We start from the raw sequence: 12086 nt of genomic DNA, 5'->3' as shown, positions 1-12086 counted from the left end.
GAGTATATTGAAGGATTGCATTGAATACGCACGAGGATGGATACAGTGTCAGATTCACGGACCTAGACAGAGAGTCCCGGCCGAATTACTCCACTTTCTTACCAAACCATGGCTGTTCAGAGGATGGGTAATGGGCGTAATCAACAAAATCACGCCGTCTTCTGGAGCAGCAAAACATGCGTGGATACTAGTGGCAACCGATTACTTCACCAAGTGGGTCGAACCAAAATCATACATCGAGTTAACAACCAAAGAAGTTTGCAATTTTGTTGAAGAAAATATTGTAACTAGATTCGGCGTACCAGAAACGATCATAATTGACAACAGGACAATCTTTATAGCCGACAGGTTTAAGTAGTACATGGCAAATCTAAATATTCAACTCGAGCAATCTATGCTGTATTATCTACAGGCGAATTGGCATGCCGAAGCAAGTAATAAAGTTTTGATCGGCATTCTTGAAAAAATGGTAAGAGAGAGACCTGGTATGTGACATTTGAAGCTAAATGAAGCATTATGGGCCTATCGAACTTCACCCCGATTAGCCACCGGAATGACTCCATACGCGTTAACCTATGAACACGACGCTATGTTATCGGTCGAACTAAGTATAAACTCATTGCGAGTGATCGAACGAAGTAATTTGTTCAGTGCCGAATATAGTCAAGCCATGGGATAAGAGTTGGAAGACTTAGAAGAAATTTGGCTTGACGCTTATAAATTATTAGTGGCGCAGAAGAAGATTGCCGAGCGAGCTTATAATCAAGAAGTCAGACAAAAAATGTTTGGCGAAGGAGAGTTGGTTTGGCAAACTGTGTTGCCTGTGGGAACTAAAGACCCCAGAATTGGCAAGTGTTCACCGAATTGGGAAGGGTCGTTTGTAGTCCATAAAGTCCTCGGCAAGGGGGCTTACCATCTCAAAGATCGAACTGGCTTAATTCACAAATTACCAATCAATGGGAAATTTTTGAAGAAATACTATCCGATCACATAGGAGATGCGAGAATAAAGATCATTTTATTAAACTTATAAAAGGACGTACAAATACATTTATAAAGGGTTCCTAAAAATTCTAGGGGGTCGAGGGGAAAAAGGTTTCAAGGGCGGCTTTCAACTTCAGCCACCTTACTTCGCTAAGTATGATCTCTGCTTGCCTCGTCTTCTTGTTAAGTTGGAGCTGCTGGATCTGCTTTATGCCAGCTGTAAAATTCGACAGTCGAGCCTTATTCATCTCGAAATCCCTCTCGAGTTCTAAAGCAACAACCGACCTTTGTTGTTGAAGCTCGGCAATTTGACATTGAAGGTCATAGATTTGGCGATCAAAATCGGTCAGCTACGCCTTCTTCATTTTTATTGCCTCCACCTCTGACCGGCTGGCTTCATGAGCAATCTTTGCGGTCTTAAGCTTGTCATCGGCCCGTAGAGCTTGTTCAAAAGTGGTAAAATGATGCCGGGTTTGCTCTAAAAGATCAGACAAATAGACGACATTTTCAGTGATCTAGAAATCGTCGTCCGCAAGGTCGTTCAGGCACTCCTTTACAGAATCGAGGCCCTTGCAGTGAAGGACCTGAGAGGCAGAGAGAGATAGAATTTCTTGCAGCTTGGCAAAAGCAAGGGATTCGGCTGTGGTCTCCGTAAGCTCAGGCGACGCAGTAGAAGAACTAACTGCTCCAGAAATGCTCAGAAAAAGACCCTCAAGCTCAACCTCCTAGGAAAGCTGCACAGAAAAGGATTTTAAGCAGAAGAAAAAAATTATAAGGAACATAACATAAAGGAATTTGCTTTAAACCTGCCGACAGGAGATTTCGGCCATGTCTCCTGGCTCATTGCTCGAACCCAGAGAGCTTAATGGCTAAGCCCAGTGTTTAAGGTTGCTCTTCAAGTGGCCGATAGATGGTATCCACGTTCGACGGCCACTGAGGTGGCCAAGAAATATAGATAACACCATTCGGCACGTAAAATTGTCAGTGAAAAGAATAGTCGGGCACCTGACATTTAATATTTTCTAGGTTCAGATTTGTTATAGTAAACTTAACGAGAGAATGGGATTGAGCCTTACAAAAGCCGAAGTGACCTCTTGAGGAGGAACGTCGAGGTTTTGATCATATGGATGGATCGATGTCTCAGCCGTCGCTTTAGGCTCAACAAGTGGCCTCTTCCCGTGATCTGCTGCAGGAGGGTGGATTGGGTCAGCCTCCTCAACCAATGGAGGGGGATTAATGGTAGGAGTTTGACTGGTCGATGACGGTTCACCAATAGAATTTCGTTGCTTTCGTTGTCTTGAAATAAAAAGCAGTTAATACTTGTGAATCTGATGAAATGAAGAGAGTTACTAGCGACATAATCATACCTCTTCCAAGATGATCATTGATTGTTTTTTCGGGAGATTTGTCCTAACAGATGAGGCCATTTCTTCCAGGACGGGCGTAACTGTTAACCTCGAAACTGCAGGTTCTTCGACCAGCAGAGCAGCCACTAGATCAGCCACGGCCCCAAGGACTGGTCGGGCTGCTTGGCAGGTTGGTGTTGGTCATTCTTCCGTCGAGGCCTGGACGACCGGAGCGGGAGGAGAGACACTAGGAGCATTTGTTCCCGTAGTGTGACTGGAGATCACGTGAATCTCTCGTTCTGCCTTCTTCGCCAATTTCTTAACACGTTTTGAGGATCGAGGAGTTTCACCTGCCGTCTCGGCTTTCGGCCGAGGCCGTTTGCTTTGCGGGGGTTGCACAGCGACTTTGTTTTTCTAGGAGAGGATAGATTTTTTCTGGCCGTAGTTACGGCAATCATGTTCGCTTTCTTAGACCCTCGACCATCTGAGAAAGCGAGATTAAAGAGGTTTAATGACAATACAAAAAAAATAGAGGTAAAGTCAGCCGTATACCTCGGGTCGTCTCTTTATATTGGGGGCAGAAGTTTTTTTAGGTCAATTGCCGAAAATTTTGTTGACCACGCCTTCGACTGAAACCCCAAAAAAGGCCTGAGTATACTCTTCCCAGCAATCGTCAAAGTTGTCAGTGTCGAGAGATTCAGGAAAAGTTGGTTGGAGGTAGAATGTTTTGCACTGTCCCTCTCTGAAGAGCCAGAAAGACGTTATTGGTTTAGGAGGGAACGGGAAGTAAGGAGAAGCATCAGACAACCTTGGAGGTAGCCGAGTTGTTGGGCAATGAAATGGGGGTGGTAGACCTCTTAACTCGCTCGGCAAGAGTCGCAACCAAGGGAAAAGTCACGTGTTAACACGATCGACCCTCAATTTTGACGAAGATCAGCATCTTTACTTTCATTCTATGCTAATGTTTAAAGCTTGATGGAAGAGGGGTACTCTTAACGACGACACACTAAACACTCGTCGTCAGAGAGGACATCTAGGCCAAAGAAATATTTGAAGACTTCTTCGGCCTAGTAGGGAGGTGCCGGCCGGGATGCTAACTGAAGGGCAAGTGATGTAGTGGGTTGGAAGTTGGCAATCTCTAGTCGAAATGTGGTGAAGTAGACCTGTAGCCAGAGTTGAAAGATCCAGAGATGACCGTTCTAGTTTGGGTCAATTTTGTTAATGGTCGCCTTGGCCAGGCAGCGAAGAAGATTGGCGAGAACGGGCGAGCTGAGCGCCAAGGTGTGACCATTAGCCAGGGCTTTAGCCACTGGCATATTTTCGACCAGGCACTTGTTTGACTTGGTACAACAAATAAATTTGTTGTACTAGTAAAATAGAAAGGCTTCGTGTTCCCCCTTCCGAAGACTCACCTCCCCTCGGCCAACGAAGTGGAGGATGAGGGTGTGGTAGCTATAGAAGTTCTTGTACAACTTATGAACCTCTTCTTTTGAAGGGTCTTGACCATCTCGACTTAGCGTCTCGACGGCCTGTTCGTCGAAAAGCGCTTTGAGGTCGATATTCGATGGGCATCCAAAGAGGGCGGCATCTATCAGGATGCCAGAAGGAGAAGTCCCAAGAATAGCTAAGACGTCAAGGATGGTGGGGCCGAGAGGGCCAAAGGGTAGGATCATGGTATTGGTGATCGAGCACCAGAGACTTAGTGCTACCATAAGAAGTTCTTTGTTCATGGCTAGCTCTATGGTCGAGAGTCTAATGGCATCATAGATACCAAAAGCCTTCCATTCTTGCCCGAAAAAGTTTTCCATCCGAATGACCCAGGCTGCCCAGTTGGCATTGGTCATAGGCCAGGCTTCTTGAGGCTTTGTTATGTCCCATTTTGACCAATCAAATTCTTGCAACAAGGGTGTCAGGCAGTGACCTTTGAAGAGCGTGGTGATAGACGATGGTACTGCATCCTTGAAGAGTGGCCCCAAGATTTGATGAGTGGTGCTCAAATCACTCTTGAAGCGCAGAGTTTTGATGGCACTCCAGTCGATGAAGGCTTTGCATTTGTTGCACTCATCAGAAAGTTGTGAGATGAAGGAAGCCATTGATGAAGATTAGAATTGTTTGGGTTTGAAGGAATGATTGCTGGTTTAAGAGATTTTCTGGGATTTTGAAGGCAAAAATGGCAAGAGGATTTTCAAAGTTTCTGAAGGCGTAAAATGCAAATGGAAGGGACTCAGGTATTTATAGGCATTTCGAGAGGAAGGTCACATGTTTGATCTTCAAAACTGTTTGATTTTCAAATTTTAGGGCAAAATCAATCGGGAAATCACTAATCATTATAGATATCTTGGGAATCTAGGGGATATGATCGAGTTTTTTCGTGCTTTAAGGGCATACGATTGCGTGTTGCGGCAGATTTACTGCATTAATCTGGAAGAGACGTTTCGGCTGGCACATGTTTTCGAGGGTCATGATTAAGGGCTGCTAGGTTAACCAAGGGATTGATACGCGACAAGATGTGCAGGGGAATTCAGATCGTACGATCGTGTTTCATAAATGCGCTCGACAGTTGGGGTGTGTGAGGCTTTTCATTATCCCATAATTATCTTGTAAGGTTCGCTTCTTCAAGGTCAAAAATCAGTTAAAAGATTTTAGGCCGAAGACCTCAGAAGTGAGGGGGCAATGTTTAGGCCCAAAATAGAATTATTGGGCCGAGCGTAGGTTCGGCCCAAAGCTTTTCCAATGCCTGGCGGTCCTAGGTCGTTCAGTGAAGGTGGTCGAGTCCTATTGCAAGAAAGAGTGATGGGTCAAAGTCCCAGTACGATAAGGGGTCCTAATGCAATATGGATTCTCGGCCGGCAGTGGATACGGCCTGAAAGGGGGGGGGGTGAGTTCAAAGTCCTAATAAGAGTAGGATTGGTCGAGATAGAGTCAGATCAGAATAAGGGGTCCTAGTCCGTGTGTGAATCGATCGTAAGGAGGATTTGTTGTTATAAATAAAAAGCATAGTGCATCATTCAAGCCCCCTCCAATTCAACACACAACTGCCCTGCGCAAACCTCTCAAACATCTTGAGATTTTTATTTTTTTTTTTCCACCAACACATCTTCAGTTTGGATAAACAGCATTGTGAAGGCAACCGGCGAACACCTTTAGTTTGGATAAACAGCATTGCGTCGAGGCCGACTGGTTACCTATCCAAGTCTCAGTCGAGAAGGGTTTCTGAATCCTTATTGGCAGAGGTCATCTTATTAGCCTTCCCATCGAAGTAAGGTGTTACAAGTTACTACATTCGATGCATTGTGCCAAGTGGTTTTATGATTGGATACTCACAAGTGAGCTTCAGAGTTCGGCATTCCGACGGCCGAACCACATTTACCATTAAGACATACATCTCATTTAAGTATTTGTGTCCATATAGTCTGGTGTCGATTGGATGTGCTTAAACTCTTACGAATATAATCACTGTGACCGAATCCGGTGCCGACGATTCGTGAACCTCGCAGAACTAGCAGCCTTGTCTTCAAGCTCGAGAACCCAAAGACCGAGACTTGTTCTTTCCTCAACTGCAGTCACAAGATCAAGAAGTTAGCAACGCGCTCAATGCAATATCAACAAATTATACTCCTTGACCAAGCTCGGCCGACGAGTTGGCACGCCCCGCATCAACCGAATGACGTAATTAGCTCATTAGTTACTTGGGCTGCGCGCCACGTAGGCTTTGTAATTTTTAGGATCAATAAGATTACTTTATGGAGCAACTACCAATACTAGATTGATTAATTACATGTTCTGAATCATGGCATAGGATATGTACCAAGGTGTGAAAGTAATGATAAACAATGTAATTGAGATCGGCACGGTTGGTCCTGAACATATAACGGGAGAGTGGGAAATTCAAGCTTTTAGCAAATGGACGGATAAATTTATCAAACCAGATCATCCCACAGTTATCCAAGTATTTTCTAACTCAAGTGAAAGCACTTTTACGACCTGGAAAGAATACTTTGATTCTTCATCTCCCCTCCTCTGAATTATTAAAAACAAAAGGCTTACCTCAAAAGCAACAGTAATTATTCTATTTGGCACAGTTATTTACTTTCCGTGGAGTTATGCCCCCAACATCTTCTACCCAAAAGAAAATTACAATTATGGTATATTTTTAGTAGACAATTTGCTAAAGACGTATCATCCATCAGATTCTAATATATTGAGTTTGTAGTTATTTATATAATACTTATTTAGGGCAACATGCACTAAAATTCAATTTTTATGTCACTTTTCTCCCTAACGCTTAAGTCTGTTAACACAATCCTTAAAAGTTTGTACGGCACAAATGTAACCCATTAGTGCTGAGATGTGTGTCTCAATACCATGAGCAGGTTGTTTTGGACAAGAGAGATTATATTCATATACCCCAAATTACTTCTTCCACACTTTTTTAATTTTTTAATATTTTCTACACACCACTAGCACTTGATAAATAAATATTAAAAAGATTAAAAATGTGTGGGAGAAGTAATTTGGGATGTGTGAATATAATCTCCCTTTGGACAATAGCAAAGACAAAGACATCTCAGACCATTTGATGCCAAACCTAATAGACGTCTCTAGAGAAAAAAGAAGGACGTCACTCCATCATTTTAAAGCTGGTGCGCTTAATGCCCTCGTAAGCTTTCATATCTATACATAATTTTCTCATAAAACCATCTTTTTACGATTAACCTTCTTCACTAGCTGATTAACCATTTTGTGTCTTTTGTTGGTGTTAACAAAGCTTCGAGTTTCAGCTACCGTGACCAACGCTCCAATAATATTAACCCTAGACTGTGATACCTACTCCAATGACTCACAAACACCTCATCGTGCATTATGTTACTTATCATCAGATCCCGAAATGGGGTTTGTGCAGTTTCCTCAACGGTTTCACGGAATCAACAAGAACGACATATATGCATGCGAACACAAGCGTTTGTATAAAATTAACCCAGTAGGAATGGATGGGCTACTGGGACCAAATTATTTAGGGACTGGGAGCTTTTTCTCTAGACGAGCATTCTTTGGAGAACCATCATCTACCTCCTGAAATCCCTCAACTTTGCCCAACCGATGTAGTGAGCAATCCCATTCAGTCTCCAGAGGTTACAGAGTTAGCACACCGTGTTGCTGCTTGCAGTTTTGAGATTAGTACCAACTAGGGCTCGAAGGTACGTTAATGAGGGCAGCTTTCAGATTTAGTTTTGAAGGTAAGTTCTTTTGTAGTGTTTAACAGAAAAACTTAAAACTGCTTCTTGTTCTAGTGTAAATATTGTGTAGATTGGTGTGAGATATGGTTCACTAGTGGAAGATTTTTTCACGGGTTATCGTATGCATTGTGAGGGATGGAAGTCGATATTCTGCCATCCAACTAGGGCAGCATTTTATGGGGATGCCCCAATGAACCTTATTGATGTCTTGGACCAAAACAAGCGATGGGCAATAGGCGACCTTGAAGTGGCCTTCTCTAAGTATAGGCCAATTACATATGGAACCTGTGCCATGGGTCCTTTGATGGGCTTGTCTTAGGCTCACTACGCATTTTGGCCGATTTGGCCTATCCCCATCACCACATATGCTTTTCTACCCCAGCTAGCTCTTTTCAACGGACTAACTACATTTCAAAAGGTAATTAATGTACATTCACCCTTCGCAATTTGTTTTTCTGGATAATGAGTAAACTCATTTTATTATCAGATAGTTTGACATGTTATATATATTCCGAAATTTCAATGTATTTCATGTTCAAAACATTCTGACGACGTGTCATGAACGGGTGGCAATCATGTCAGTCTTACCAGATGTGCTACAACAATTCATGATTTTTCCAAAAAAAAAAAAGTTACTCTTGCCACATTTTTCATACCTCATTCTCCAACATATAAATGTGGTATGAAAAATGTGATAAGTATAACATTATTCTGATTTTTTAAAGATTGAAGTGCTCAATGCAGGTTTCAGTGCCATGGTTTCTCCTATATGTGTTTCTTTTCCTTGGAGCCTACATTCAAGATCTCTTAGATTTTGTGTTAGCTGGTGGAACAGTCCAAACGTGGTGGAATGACCAAAGGATGTGGTTGATTAGGGGACTCTCAAGCTTCTTGTTTGGAACCATTGAGCTCTTTCTCAAATCCATTGGCATTGCCTCACATGGATTTAATGTGACAAGTAAAGTTCTCGATGATGATCAAAGCAAACAATATGAACAAGCAACCATTGAGTTCGAAGTTCCGTTGGCAATGTTTGTGCCACTAACAATGATGGTCATTCTTAACTTAGCCGCATTTGCTCGGGGCAATGTGGAGGTTTTTAGAGGCAAGTGTACCATAGAGGGAGTGTTTGTGCATATGTTTATAGCTGGCTTTAGCATAGTGAACTTGAAACCAAGGCAACCCTTTGAACCTCAACACCTTCAAGATCAACGCAGGGTCTTTAGAGAATTGATGCAGAGGGACTTTTCTACCTCATTCAGCCTCAAAGCTCTTTAAGATGCTGAGAGAGCTCTCACTGATTTATACCAAGCCCATCGGACGACGAAGATGCAGTATGAGTCTTTCATCTCATTTTTCGAACATCTGAAGGCTTTGAAGGGTCAACATCTCAAGGCCGAGAGGCAAGCAAATAGAGTGAGGTGCTACAAGGAGAAGCACACTAGGACCTCCATTACTCTGCTACAGCTGGTGGAAGAAGGTTCGGCCATGAAGGATCGAATAAGTGTGGTAGTTGCTGAGATCTAGAAGCTTGATGAATAACTCTTTGTTTTGAAGGCTAAGTAAATGACCTTCGTAAGCAGGTTTTAAAAAAAAATCGTGGAAGTGAAAAGAGTCAACCATGAAGTGGAGGAGTCTGAAGCTTAGTTAGCCAACATCAATATAGCCTTAGAAAAGTTGGGTCGCATCTTCACCATCATGCAGACTTATCATTCTAGGATAGCTGCATTGGCTAAAGATGTAAACCTGTTAGGCTAGTGCCTATGTACTTCTCCCATTTATTGAATGAAAAGATCTCTCATTGCTTCACTAATTTTACTTATTTATTCTTTTCTAACATCAACAACTGCTTCAAACATACAAAAATGACCTTTATTTCTTCTCCAAGTATTAGACCTCACTAATATAATAGTCTCTAACATCCCAAAGAGTTGGGTGGTATTTCTTTAGGAATTTAGCATTGATTGGATGTTTATGTTATTCTCCCTTTAAATCTATCAAGTAATACCTCATCCTTTATCTAATACTTTGGTAATTGTAAAAGGGCTTTCCTAAGTGGGACTCCACTTCCCAAAACTTCTAACTTAAGCTCCCAAGGGTAGAACTGCTTTCCACACCAATTCTCATTCTTTAAAAGTTTTCAACCTTACTTTCTTGTTGTAGGCTTGGGCCACAACCTTCTTCCCTTCTCGGATCTTGTTTAGAGCTTCAATTCGGCCAATATCCAAATCCTCAATTCCTTGACACATGGACTGAATGAATTCATCACTATGTAGACCAAATTGGTTTTGAAGCCTTACAGAACTCACGTTGATCTCTATAGGGAGCTTCGCATCTTGCTCGAATGTCAATGCATAAGGAGTGATCCTAGTTCCCGCTCTTTTTGAGGTTCTATAATCCCAAAGAGTATTTCTTAACTTTTTATGCCACCTTTCTGGGCTCTCTGCCACCATCCGTTTAATGATGTTCACCAAAATCTTGTTGCTAATTTTTGCTTGACCATTAGATTAGGGATAATAAAGGTTAGATTGGATCATCTTTATCTTGAACTTAGCTACAAACTCTTCTACTTCTTTTGAGATGAACGATGGCCCTCTGTCTGCAACAATCATTTTCGACACCCCATATCTGTGCATGATTTTGGTCTTAATGAATCTTTTCACATTGGCTAAATTAATGGTCTTCATAGCTGAAGCCTTAACCCACTTAGTAAAGTAATCAGTTGCCATAATTATGAAGGTGTGTCCTTTGTTGGAAGCTGGGTATATTTGCCCAATAAAGTCCATGGCCTACCTTCTGAAAGGCCATGGCTTTACTACTAGATTTAAGGGCATTGATGGTGTGTGCTGGAGAAGTCCATGCCTTTGACATTCTTCACATCCTCTAGCACAAGCTTTACAATCATCCTTCAACATAAGCTTCACAATCTTTCTCCATGTCAGGCCAGAAGTAACCATATCTTCTCAGCAACCATCTCATCTTTGTCGTGGCTTGGTGTGCTCCACAAATGCCTTTATGCACCTCAGCCATCAACCTCATTGATTCTTTGATAGGAGCATATTCATGCGACTTAAATGGCTTGTTCTCGTGCATTTACGTTATGTTTCTCTCGTTATTTTAGTCTTTTATGCTTCTTTTGTGTGTTTTCAGGTTCTAAGGGCCTAGGGAGCAAGAAAGTGCATTTTGAGGCCATTTGGAGCATTTTTGGGCATGGATTGGATAGCTTATCCATGGAGCCAAGAGGATGGACGAATTTGAAGGCCTTGTATGCACTTGAAGACACAAAACAATGGCCCTAACCCAATTACATTCACCTTGCCTTGGGCTTAACACATTATGCCATACAAACCAACCTATTTTAGGCCCATTCTATGTACTTAAACCCTAGCCCTTTAAACTAGTTCATTTATCACTTATCAAACCATTCACTTATCACTCAACATATCATACACTTATCACTCATCACACTTCATCATTATACCACCATTCATTCTTTAAAACACATGCACATTCAATCATTCACTCATGCACCCTTTATTCTTCATCATTCAAGCCATGCATTCACATGAATTTTCAGCAAGGAAACATCATTGCCGTGGCTTTCACATGCAAAAGCCATGCATTCACATGCATTTTTCAGCAAGGAAACATCATTGCCGTGGCTTTCACATGCAAAAGCCATGCATTCACATGCATTTTTCAGCAAGAAAACATTCTTGCTGTGGCTTTCACATGCAATTCCATTTTCACATGCTTCCCTTGTTGTTTTTCATCATTAACCATCCACATGCATGCTTAAACAAATACTAATTCACACCTCCATTCCTCCTATAAAAACCCTTGCATTCTCATTCATAAATACACCTCAATTCATTCTCATTCACTCCCCATTACATATCTCTCCATTTCTCACACCACAACACAAACACACACCATCTTTACATCTTGAAATTCCAAGCCTTGCCGTGGGTTTCTTTCCATTTTCTATCTTTCCTCATCCATTTCCATAATTCCCCAATCCATTCAACACACCAACAACATCCCTTAGACCTTGTGCCATAATAACGAAGAAGAAGAGTGCCTAAACGTTCATACAATTCAAGTTTGAGTTGTTGGAATGTTTAGGTGTTTCTTTGATTTCAAAGTTTAAATTCAATTTTCTTTGTTTTGTAATGGAAGAGAAGAGTGCCTAAACGTTCATACAATTCAAGTTTGAGTTGTTGGAATGTTTAGTTGTCTCTTTGATTTCAAGGTTATGAGGAGCTAAACCCCCTTTAGCTAGGGGGTGATTCGAAACTATGTTTATATTTGCAATATGAATTGATTACTTTTGGTTGGAATTTCATAAGTTGTGGATTCAATTCGTTTAACTGTTTGATTGATAACGTATTTATGTATGTTCATTGAGATTGCAAGCTTAATTTTCATGCATGAATATGACGCTTATAAACAATCGCGTTAAACGAATTCTTGGCATAAGTTTCATGCGTATTCCATAGTAACGAATGCCTCGTCAATGT

The 12086-nt window shown here is 41.7% G+C and overlaps 1 pseudogene; it reads left to right on the top strand.

Annotated features, from left to right (window-relative positions):
- The window catches only part of LOC148691182 (cellulose synthase-like protein G3), a 48389-nt pseudogene extending 39296 nt beyond the window's left edge, over nt 1-9093 (top strand).
- The last annotated feature ends 2993 nt before the right edge of the window (nt 9094-12086 follow it).

The sequence above is a fragment of the Pyrus communis genome, chromosome 14 (assembly GCF_041283825.1).
Source record: "Pyrus communis isolate YQ-2024b chromosome 14, ASM4128382v1, whole genome shotgun sequence".
Lineage (NCBI taxonomy): Eukaryota > Viridiplantae > Streptophyta > Magnoliopsida > Rosales > Rosaceae > Pyrus > Pyrus communis.
The sequence above is the reverse complement of the archived record's forward strand: the minus strand, read 5'-3'. Positions and strand labels throughout refer to the sequence as shown.